The 12,712-nt window shown below is 43.4% G+C and overlaps 1 protein-coding gene across 1 annotated transcript in view; it reads right to left on the bottom strand.

Annotated features, from left to right (window-relative positions):
- Positions 1 to 12,712, bottom strand: part of LOC126564988 (glutaminyl-peptide cyclotransferase-like) — a 194,660-nt gene that overhangs the window by 31,270 nt on the left and 150,678 nt on the right. The window lies entirely within an intron of this gene.

Below are 12,712 nucleotides of genomic sequence, written 5' to 3'. Positions count from 1 at the left end.
AGATAAACATAACCTTTCAGCAGCAAAAAGCAAAAAAAAAAAAAAAAAAACAAAAAAAAGCAACGTTTGGAATAATTTGGAATGGATGAAATTTCTCGTTCAATGTTCCTGGAATAAGCTTTTGCGATGCGAAAACAATCATTCTGTCTCCTACCGACTAAATACAATACGAATCGAAATATAAATCGGTTCGTAATAGAATTACTGGGAAAAGCACGTTTTTAGTCTCACGATAAAAAAAAATGCGAAAAGCTCTAACGACCGACAGAAGTGTCGGTCTTCGTACGACAGAGCCAGGGATTCCAATCCCATGCGGACCGTTTGGCCGTAGTGAGGACTGATTATGTTAAATTATGTTATGTTAAATTGTCCGTCAACAATACCTTAACAACAAAAAATTCTTAAGTAACTAATGGGAAGAGGAGGTAGATGGAAGAGGCTAGGAAGGATTGTGAAGAAAGGTTTCACGAAGACGACCACGAAAGCGAGACCGAAGAGACATTGTGGTTAAACAGGTGGTAAGTGTTGTTAAAGGCCGATAAAGCCGTGATAAAGGGCGAAGACTTCGTTGCAGTAGTCCTGCAATGAAGTCAACACGGACATGGAAATGCCTTTCTACCATGGACATAAGCTCAAGAAGGCGACAGCGGGCATTTGCGTTGAAAACTCTCCAATTTGGCCATCGCGGTTGAGCCTGGAGGAGACCAGACCACAGCTGCGTATTCCAGGGAAAATCGAACCCAACAACAGCAGAGGGACTTCAGCCAGAGCGAGTCACGGATTTCGGACGATAGCCGAACAATCAGGCCCAGAAATTTGTTAGCATTGGTGCATAACATAATCAACGTGGTTGTTTAAAGAGAGTGTCTTGTCAAGTCACACACCACTAGATCCTTTATAGATGATACCCGACGTATAACTGTATCACAAGGGTGTACATGAACGGCTTCTCAGGGGATCTGGTATACGAAATCTCGCAACAATTGTCGGAGCATAGGACTAGACCTTTCTTACGGCACCACACACAGAAGGAATTTCGGAAGGTTTGGAGGGTACAACAGTCAGCGGACGAAGACACAGGAATTAAAATCTTGCGATAATCCGCGTAGAGCTGGAATCCCTCGGAGGGAAGGATAGAGGAGCAGTGGTCATTCGATGGCCGGCATGACCCTTGGAGTCGTTAAGCCAAGAAGAAGAGGGCACAATGAGCGGGCAGCATACCCCTGTTAACCAAATTTGCCAACTTCTTCGTCTTCTTGACTTAACGACTTAGTTTTACTGGTTATATCTTATAGCTTAGTGGTTATTGAGGCAATTAGGGATAGGGACATCCTTAAGTCTGAATAATTGCACAAGAATCTATTAAAAAATTGCTAAAAAATTGAGAGAAAATTAAAAAAGGTGTACCAAGAACCTGTACTTAACATTACTAATGTTCTATAATGCTTATAAACATATCGGACCGTATCGGTCTGGCCGTATAGCTGCCAGGCCGTCCTCAGAAAAAGTTAAAAAATAAACTGGTCGGTTCGCTTGCTATTAAAGACTTCTTTCCTAGCTTCCTTCTTTACTTATTTCTTAATATAAAGAGCAAAAGACTGTTAGCTAGTTAACTCACAGTTGTTAGTTTTTCAAGAACACAGTTGAGAAAATAAATGGAAAGAAAAAATAGAAATATGGTCATTCATTTTAGAACTGGCAGCCGTTCTTCAACTATGGTAAAAACAATAAACCAACGCTTCCAAGCATAATAACAACGTTCATAAAGTAGAGAAACTTTTGCTCATTAAAAGTTCTGTGTGTATGGCTGCTTGGGTGCACTACCAGCCACAAAGCCATTGATTCTACATTGAAAAACACCAACCATGTATTTAAGATAAGAAAGCCAAGCAAAGCAAACATTTTTCTTTCCTATCTACAAACACTTAAATAAAACTGTTAGACTGGTGACCCATACTCTGATAATTCTGTTTCATAAAAAAGCTGTAGCAAACTGGGCTGAAAATACTCACGAACACATCCGGACGACGGAAAGAGCATTAGGCAAAAAATATTACACCAGCTATCTGCCTATTCCAGCGCCTTGTTCCTGTAGGCATCGAATAGCGAGTGCCTGGTCTCACTTACTACCGTCCTTAAAACCTCTCCCACTGTTGACTTCACAGTAAAACCGGAAAGCTTAGACAAAATGAGCTCTAAGCTCATGTGTGTAGCTAGCAGGGTGCTACCACCATTCGCAACCCATTTTCATAAGGCCAACGACTCATAGACGGCAATGCATTTAATCACCTTTGAGGTTACGCAATGCACGGTGGCAATTGTGCCTTTCCGCTCCCGAAAACCACGTGGACAGTTTACTTTAGCATTTGTGGTGTTGTTGGCAGGCCGGAACAACAGCAAACTCCAAGACGGAAACTGCATCGCCCGGTAAATGGGCGATGGTGGTAAAACTACTGCATTCGTCCGAGCTGGCGTCGCCATTCCATCCCGGGAATGCGTTTCCTCTGTCCAGATGTCTTACACCGCATTGCAAACGAATATCCTTACGGTAAGCTTCCTGGAAGTGTATGTTTGTGTGTGTGTGCATACTGCCCGGAACCCAAATCTCTCGTGCCTGAATTAACTCATTTGAGCTAGCCTTTTTTTCGTGTGTTTTGGTTTGCCTAGTTTTAACCGACCATTCATGACGCAAACTCTGACGCCATTTGGGACCAAAGCTTCACTGCCTATGCCCATGGCTCATCAACATTATCATCCTAAACATCAGCATCAGCAAGATCATCATGAAGCGCTGCCCCAGGAACTTCGCCCAGGAACCTACCCACCTAGCTCCCACCGGTAGTTAAATGGGCGGCAGTGTGCATAATAACGGCTTCGTTTCGCCATAGAAGCGTAATCAGATGGTTCAGCTAAATTTACTCCCACTCCGTAACATATAAACTCTCTGCCCGCCCGGTGTTGACTCTGTATCTCTCTCTCTCACTCTCTCTAACTCCCTCTTCCCTTTTTCTTGTCCTATTTCGTTATCGTAGCGCACCCTGCAACTTGCAAGTCGCAAAATGCAAATGCTACAGAATACGAAAAACCCGACGCTTCCGAGTGCAGTTCCAGAAACCATCCCTTCCTCGCGATCGAAACAAGAAAGCAGCTGAAGCAGCTCCCTCAAACCGTGGCATGGCATGGTACCGTCGCAAAAGGAAAGTGCCTTTGGCGATGCGAACTCTTCCGGTTTTACCTCGTTCCGGTTTGTCGTAGCCGGATCGCTGTGCGCCGGTAGATGCTGCCTGCAATCATCGCCGCACAAGCGTCAATGTCGCTTGTTAGGGGCGTCTTGTAAAACGGTAGTCCCTGGACTGACGACGCCCTGATGTTCATTGGTGCCAAAGTTGCACTGCGATTTTCATAACTTTTCTAAATAAATTTATTCTACAGTTTGTATTCATACGGTCTCACACCTTACTTCATTGCGACTCGCTATCCATCCACCACGGCACTCTTGTGCCCACCATTCGATTGCCGGAAAGTGTCACGAAACACAGTGGAGCGCAAATGTAGATGTCGAAACGGTGCGCACACACGTGGACAGTCGTAGTAGGACTTTACACTACGAGCGACAGCCAAAATTACGGCCACAGTAGCACAGTAGCGTGTACCTTCGGGCCAGCCGTCAGAGACAGATAGTTTGAGTGAATGTTCAAAAACCTTTTTCCACCGTTTGACGCCCTGAGACCATTCTAGGTTCATCATCCAGAAGTTATAGTTGAGTCAGTTATACGATACAAATAGTTTTATTCCGATCTATAGAGATTAGTGTGGCAATTCCCTTTACTCTTGAATTTATATATTCGCCAGCTCGAAGATGCACTGGGCTGATAGATTTTGAAAAGCGGTACCACAGTAAATAGGCTATCAATCCATAAAGCAACTCGAAAAGGACATGTCTCTCAACCAATACGGATTGCAAGCAATCTATAATTCAAAATCTAAACATAGGATCTATACGAGCAGACCATTCTCGACGTACCTCTTCTTCTTCGGCACTACAACGTCGAGAGGACTTGGCCAGCCATTACTAACATAACCTTGTTTTGATTTTACCCGGAGCTATAAAGTTAGTCTAGCTAACAACGAGGGAAAATTCTGATTAAGTTTCGATTCCTGGTCCTATCCAGTCCTCATTTCTTAATTTTCAAGCATCAATTTCCTCGTTGATTTGTGCTGATTGATGCTGTAAAACTCAAAGCGGTTTCAAATTGTCGCAGGAGCAGATCTAACGGTAGGCGGAATAGGTGGCCTCGTATAAGGGGTCCCGTGTTGGTAGCTTCACACTTGTAGCTTCGTGGCAGGAAATCATATTCGGGGAGTCTGTTGTTTATGTTGGGTGCCCGTTGAAGGAATGCTTCCCCTTGTCACACAATCTAGATTTATAGCTTTTCTAATTTGCTCCGATATCTTTTCCACCAATGGCCTCCAAACAGCTTTATCCGACCCATCCGTCGTCAGAATATGTAACTTCACTGAAGAATAAAACTCTTACTGCTTACAAATTATCCGTTCAAATCTATTGACGGCGCAATAATATCATGTTTAGACATACAAACCTGCAAACAAACAAAGCAAAAACCCTCTAAAGAGCCTTCTAAATCATTGCTCAAAAGAAGGTTTTTGACAGCTCCCATATAAAATCTGTCCAGTGATTTAGAAGGCTCTTTAGATGGTTTTGCTAGCAGGGATGTTATAAAACATGCAAACCACAAGCTTATAATCATAGGCAAAGTCTATTCTTGAGCGTAGAATGTGTCAAAGACACTCTTAATTTTTCTAAAAACATCCAAAATAACACATTGAATTTTTATCGTAACGTATTCTACTCCACGATCGTGTTACTACTTAGAATATGACCCAATTTTTGCACCAAGTGTAATAAGATCCGTTTTAGCTTCTTTTCCACGATTTTTATAACAGTTGTCCTACTAATAGCTTACGTCCAGCACGCATACATTTGCACCAACCATCAACTCTCTCACTCTCTCTGTGTCTACTTATCCGACTGCAAACCGACACTCAGATCACAACGTGATGTTTTCTCCGGGGTCAATCTTTATTCCCCACGTTCTTGCTTTCCCACAAATCCCTAGCCAACCTCCCAATTTTCCCATCCTTCCCCATATCCATTGTGCAAACTATCCATTGAAACAGAAACCAAAGCGGAACCTCATCTTTATGCTGACTGAGTATGCACCAACGATAAACTATACGTGCCCAGCATGAGTGCGTCAGTGTGTTGAATCTTTCGTCCACTCGTGTATGTGTGTGTGTGTGTGTGTGTGTGTACTTGTTCGCGTGCTGCTTATATAGCCATGTCGTCCATCCGGTCAGCATCTCTTCCCAATTTCCCCATTTGGCAAGCCCTTGAGCACAGCATCCATTCGCCCAACCAGCAGTACCGACCATGCATGGAAGGCGATCCCTTCCAACTTTTCGAGCTTTTCATTTTGCCAAACACCAAACAACTTCCGGGAGGTCCGACTCTTGTGTGCTGGGGGCGATTTGGTGTCAGCCATTCTTGTTATTACTATTGTTATTACACACAACTGCCTTCAAGGCGGTCCACGGCGCAGATTACGATGACGATGTCGACTGACAACGGGGCACAACCCTATTCCTACAATGCTGTTTCTGGTGCGCTTTGGTAAGGCTTTGGTCGGCTAGCAACGCAAAACCTAGAACGATGCGGGGAGGGTAAAATAAGTGTTTTACTGTATCGCTTGTGGCTACGGTGGGAAAAACTGGGAATAAACGGTTCATGCACCACATCGTAAACGTAACTGTTCTGCATGGCAGAATGGGGCTTCAGTACGTCGTACGCTGGTTATTGCTACCCGGGCACGATGGTCGCTCGTTGCAGTTCCTTCAAATTTATCTCTTACCGTACGCACACACACGGCTTTGACGCGGGATGCCTTTCCATGTCTTGCCCATTACCCTGAATGATGAATGCGGTTGTACATATATCCGTGAGGAAAAAGGCATCGCTTATAGTATGCCCCCGAGCAACTGTTACGCCTACGGTCAAAACACATTAACAACGCAAACGGTAATCGGAAGGGACCCTTGTACACCCTTTGCAAAACATTGATTAGCCTAAGCTTTATGATTAATTACGTCAAACTATCAAACTAAAAGGATTTTTTGCGCTTTATTCTTATCCTTAGCTTCCAGGTATTCACTTTATCCAAAGCTATGTAACTAGACCAGGCGGCAGAAAACCTCGTGTTGCAGATTAACGAGGCAAAGACCAAATTGATGGTGGCACCATCAGCGGCCCTACTAAGATTTCGGGGTTATGAGGTTTAAAACCTCCGGATTCTTTCTGTTACTTTAAAGTATGTACGACACGGAGTTTAGGCTTAGACTAACTTATTTATTATTATTATTGAAGAGCGAATTCCCAGACGGACCAGAGCGTAGCCATGCACCGGTGTCGCATGACAATTCCCAGACGGTACAGAACGTAGAGGTGTCGACAAAAACAGACGAAGCCCTGTTAGCCGCGTTCGAGAGGAAGATGCACAGAAGGATCTACACCGACGGATCAGATCGCTACAACGGCGAGTGGTAAGAACTTTATGACGACCTCACCGTCGTGCAGTGAATTAAGCTCGCCTGGGTCCGATGGGCTGGCCATGTTGGCCAGCGCATGGCACCGGACGATAAAGCCTAGAAAGTCGTTTTAGGCCGTCCACACGGACAGAGGATGGTAGGCCCAGATTAAGGTGGGAGGACGGCGTGGAATCTTCCGCCATCAAGGCCGGGATAACAGATTGGCGATTCCGGCTTCTGCTACGGCAGGCCAAGACCGCAAAGCAGCTGTAGCGCCTGATAAGTAAGTAAGTATGGAGCTAGACCTACGTACAGGAGTACAATCTGGATGGGATTCGATAGTCATCCATTTGTTCACAATATACTTACGTCCATTATTGTGCAACTTAGAAGCATTATGCAACAGCCCTGATGATTTAGTGAATGGCTCCGAAGATGATATTTCTATTATAATAACTGATACTCACAAAATACTTATCATTAAATTAGAAATTTAAGGAATTAAAAAAAGTATCGGAAGAAAAACTAAACACGTTCTAATCGGTATCTACGGATATTGGCATAATTAACAATAAGAATAGGGTTTTGAATATTGGGCAAACTATTCACATATTCCTTCAGATTAATCATGAAATTGAATTGAATTGAATTGAACCAGTGAGACAACACCGAATTACGTAATTAAAAAACAAATTCGAACCGCAAATAAATCTCATAACACTATCACTGCATAGACATATCCGTGAAAAAATCCAATACCATTCATAAGTGCTTTCTTAAATCAAACAGATCCCACAGAAAATATCTAACCTACCAACATACTATCCTTGTTTAATACATATAAGGACACAATTCGCCAATCTAGATGGAAAAAATCAAACTGAACCGACAGCGGAGGGAATTATACAAACAATTGGGGAATTCACTTCCTTCGCCTCGTATACAGACAACACTCCCAACTCTTAAATTCAATACAAGGAAACGAAACGCACTCAAGTTACGAAAAAATCAATCAAAAAAACATAGATTTTAAATTATATTCATGTGTATAAATCATATTATTACAGTCGGTGAAGAAGATACAACTCTTAACATTGATTGCATGGATTACTTACTAGAAAATTTGATAAAATGAAAAGTAAACAATAGAAACAAGATAGGTACAAGATTCGTTGTATTCAGAAAAACAAAGCAAAAATCAGGTTAGAAAAATGATATATTTATCCTGTTTTGAAACCAAATACTCGCCACTAGGCCTGTCTGCACACATCAATCATGTGATATTCATTTCGCCTTCGTAAATATGCACCCTACAGCAATACGCGACTGCATATCGCATACGTCCATAGCGCTCCCAAAAACTGTCCCGATCGATTCACCAACACCTTGCTCGAGTGCTGTTTGGATTTCATTAGACTGACACAACAGCACAGCATCCAACAGTACGACGACGCACTGCCAAATCCGGAATCAATCTCAAATGATTTTAATAAGTGCCAGTTACCGGCACACCGGTCTGTCGAGCACGTCATTAGATATCGAAGATGGAGTATTTTTTCAAACTTTCCCATATGCGTTGGGGGTGCTTTTGGTCGGTTCGGTTTTTTTTTCTTTCTTTTTTGGGCTCATCCATCGGACGGATTCTAATCGCACGCTCGGCAGAGCAAACAAGTTTTACTAATCATCATTTGACCAATGGGACACAGGGATTTGAGCTCCGGTTTCGTTTAAGGTCCAGTGCATCGTGCAATGTTATCGCGTAAGCTCTGACCACTTCCCAATGCCGCTGGTTTTGCATTGATTGTCACAGTTTTGCTTTCCTTTTCATAAACTAGCACCATGTTCAACACGTCATCCACACTGGCAAGCACTGGCAAGCAATTGAAATTTCCCTATTATACTCAAATTGAATTTAGTTGGAGATTTTTTTTTTTTTTTTTTGAGAGGGCGAATTGGAAGAGTTTCTTCATTTCGGCCGCCCTCGGGTGCAGCATCTTGTGTGCGGGAGGCTAGACGAACTCCGTACGCGATATGCATGAAAATACCACCTTGCGTCAACGTTGCGTCCTATCGGGCCTGTGCAGTTGGTGCAAGCTCAGTAAAATACGGCCCCTAGCCTGCTTTCCTCTCGTTCTCCGTGTGGCAGTTTGTGCTAGGTTTGACCAGGAGATGTGTTGCTATTTTTACCCTCGCTTCCCTACTTCCCCACACACACATGAATGTCACCCTTGCTGGGCAGGGTGGGCAGGGAGAATGACATACAGGTTATGGGTGAAACATTTTTACTCACTCAGTTTGTACGCCTTCCAACGGAGGCGAGGTTCCCGGTTGTATCCGGAAGCTGCTGTGCACCGTAAGCTTCAATAGAAGTTGCTATTGCAGTGATTTCTATTCATGAGCAGAGAAACCATTTCATTTGCACTCGAAAACGTTGCCATGTCTGTACCCGCCGTGCCGCCCTCCTTTCCAGGCGCAAGAAGCAAAATAACGTTTCGGTCCTATTTTCAATACCATTCCGTCATGCTTGCCAGCCGCCCGAAAAGCGACGCGTCCGGGACGCAGGAGCGCAGAGGAATTCAATATCACAAAGACACCGTCGCCCTATTACCCAGACTTCTTCAGGCCTCCGGTGGAAAGGGGACAGTTCAAGGCGGCGACTGTTAGCAAACCACTCGCAGCATTATGCTCACCCGGCAAAGACGGAAAGGGAGTGGGATAAGTGGGGGGGGAAGCGTTTTATATTATTGCACACTAGCATGTCCCGTACCGGACAACGGCGCCTTGTGCTGTAATTGTAAATATCACGAAAATATTTTTCCCCATGATTTGCATACGTAATATGCACACGTGGAACAAAACGGGATTAGATAGCCAAACTAACACGCTGCACTGCACAGGCAAGCAGGATCGAAACTTTCGACCAACAGTTCACTTTCTACGCCCCGAACCGGGATGAACGAAGCACCCGAAACGTAGTCATGCATTTTTCTTTTTGTTTTGCCTTTGCTTTTGCAAAAAAAAAGCATAAATTGCGGGAAAAAACAAGCTCCATCGCTGGCTCCATGTGCTGGAAAACAGCACGTCCTAAGATGTCTATTAGTTGTTTGGGAACGGTTGTGCGTGAAATTGCATTACCATATGGTATTGTTTTTGTTTACGTTTTTGATGAAACGGGATGTATTTTAACTTGCTTGCTTCGAAAAGAAATACGTATCCAAAGCACTGGTGGAAACAAACTGATTCGAAGCAAGCTTATTGGTATAGGTTCATGGGAAAGGTTATACGATATGGTGAGTAGGATAAGCTTACTTGTAGAGATAATTAGCACATGATACTCGAACCCGCAATAAGTCAGCATTAGAATGCTTGGAGGAGCTTCAACATTTGAGCTTGAGCGAGAGTTTTCATCAAAACATTAAACGGATATGATCGCTTCTTACAGAAAATATCAGCAAAACATTCGACATTAAGTCAACCAAACCTTCTTTCTTCTACTTCTACTCTGCTTAATGACCTACTGGGTCACGTCGGCCATCGAAAGGCTTACTAAACTTGATCATACAAAGCAGTTGGATAGTCAAGCCTCACTATGGAAGAACGGTCCCGGATGGGATTTGAAGTCAGGTCCTGCAGGGATACTCTTCTTTGGCTTTACATCTTCAAAAGGTCTCCGTATACCATTTCTAACTTCCTTGTCTTGATTTAACCAGTAGCTGGATAAGCAGACGGTATGGACGAGCCTCAAATATTGTTGTCAGATTTAATCTTAATCCTAAAGTTTTCTGCAATTTGGTTTCAATATAAAAACGTCCTAGCAGACGGTACCGATTCTAGACATCTTCCAGTTTATATACAGTTTAGTAGCAGGGCGTTCGGAATAATTTTGACAGCCACCTACGGAGAAAGAAAAAAAAGTTTATGGCAAAATTAATCATCGATTAATTCATTGGATTAAGATCCGGGGAGCTGGGAGGCCACACATTCGGCGCGGTGAAGTCGATGAAATTGGCCGCCAACTACTTCAACGCGGAATCCTGCTGGAACACGTACGGTCTGCCGTTGGCCACTCTCGTGATCCAAGGCTTTACGACGGTGTCCAGCATGGAAATGTACCCGTCCGCGTTCAGCCTCAGCCCCTGCTCGAAAAAGTGGAGCGGCATCACGTCCCCTTCCGATGACACGCAGGAAAACACCATCACCGTCTGGGGGAACTTGGTTTGCGACACCCGTGGCACGTCCGCCGGGCAGTAAGCCAGCCACCGGTTGTTCTGGGTGTTAACCGTGTCGGCGGTTGTCGCGTCCGGCGCGGATCATCACGATGCTTCCACAATGTACTATTTTTTGGCATTTTTTTATCACGGGATGTTTTCGCTGCTTGTTCCGTACACTTTTAGCTGTTATAAACAAAAATGTAAATGTCAAAATTATCCCGAATGCCCTGGCACTAAGGCAACAATGCACTAGTCATATTGATCAGTAAATAGCAATATCTTCAACACTACTGAAAATCAAAGCTAAATCACATCCAATAGATTCAGTAGAAGACACAAGACATGGGATGCGGAGACACAATTTACGGGATGCGAAAAATATTGGCAGGTTCATGAAACGATATCATCAAAAGTCTTCTTATCCTTAGGCCTATGTCTAATCATTGTAAGCTGGACTATTATTTACAGCGTATAAACTTGGTAGTAACAATTATTATTGTATTATTATTATTGTAATATTGTGCATTGAGGCTTAGACCGCTTTCTGTATTTTTCCAAAGTGTACGATCGTGCAAGTGTATCACAGATGGCGGCCGCAATCGATCAGTAGTTATTTATTTATTTATTTGTTTTATAGATTTAAAAGAATCAGAGGCGACAAAATGGGTTCGGCGATCCAATTGTCCAGCAGTCTCACAATAAATAGCCTCTGGCTGTTGCTACTTCGTTAGTTGAGCGATTCGAGGAGTACTTTGGACGAGAGGAAGACGAGCATCAGAAGACCACCATACTGCCACAGTCAGGTTGATACAGCTGTTGTGAGAAAGTTTACCAAAATTATTTCAAGCTTCAAGTCACAAGTTTTGTCTATCGAAAAGATTCTCCCAATCATCGCCATCGCCATAAATCACTATATCCGACGACTATCCCGAGCCCACGCTGATGTGCGCCGTAGAAAAAACTGTTCCCTTTTGCTGACAAAAATATGTAAAACGCAACATAATGTAAATTGATTGATTGAATCTATTTCCTCTAGATTTATTTGCTTTGCTTAAGCAACGATCGAAGCTTCCGTTTTGCCGTCAAACCGTTTACATCATTCACGCCACTTTGAGACCCTAATAAACAACCAACCAAACTCCCGGGACCGGCAAAACAAAGTGGTGCGGTAGCTCGCTCCGTTCGTGGATTCTCACATGCGAAAGTAGCTGGACGACGATTCACGGGGCTTCCGTCACAACTGAAGCATCGTACTAACATAAGGCACAAGCATAACTTTCTGACGCAAGCCAGCCAATTTGTCGATCATGTAGTTCGCGTGCCGAAAAATTTCCCAAACGGAAAAAGCATATCCCCTTTCCGTGGGGTTACGGTTTGCTGGGGAACTATTTCCGATTGGAGTTTCGTCAAATTGTTAGCCTTTTTTGTTGATTGATGATAACAGTATGACAGGTTTAGGTCAACATGGGTCTGGCGTTGTGGTTTTCGTGGCATGGATATAGATCTCAGTGCGATTTGCGGTTTGGTAAACAACTGAGCAGGAGAAATTGGAGGAAATATTTAGACAAATAGTATATTTTCTATTGCTTATACCAATATTGATTATCAAGCACTGCATTCGATATATTTTTAAACAACAAAGCCCTGTTTCTGAAGTCTTGTCAGTACACATTTGCGGCAAGATGATACCCTTCCCTAATCCAGATTACAAAGAGCCTCATTCCTTTGTCAGGTGTACTAAAGGATGCAAAAAAAACTGCACACTTGATATCAAAAGTATGAAAGTGCAGCGTAGTTGCTACTTTTTCAAACCAGTGAGACCGTTGAGTCTTTTGACGCATCCTCTTCACTTCAACCCTCTCGACGAAACGGGTTCCCATTCAATCCCCTGGGGCTGA

This window comes from Anopheles maculipalpis, chromosome 3RL (genome assembly GCF_943734695.1).
Source record: "Anopheles maculipalpis chromosome 3RL, idAnoMacuDA_375_x, whole genome shotgun sequence".
In the NCBI taxonomy this organism is placed as follows: Eukaryota; Metazoa; Arthropoda; class Insecta; order Diptera; family Culicidae; genus Anopheles; species Anopheles maculipalpis.
The sequence above is the reverse complement of the archived record's forward strand: the minus strand, read 5'-3'. Positions and strand labels throughout refer to the sequence as shown.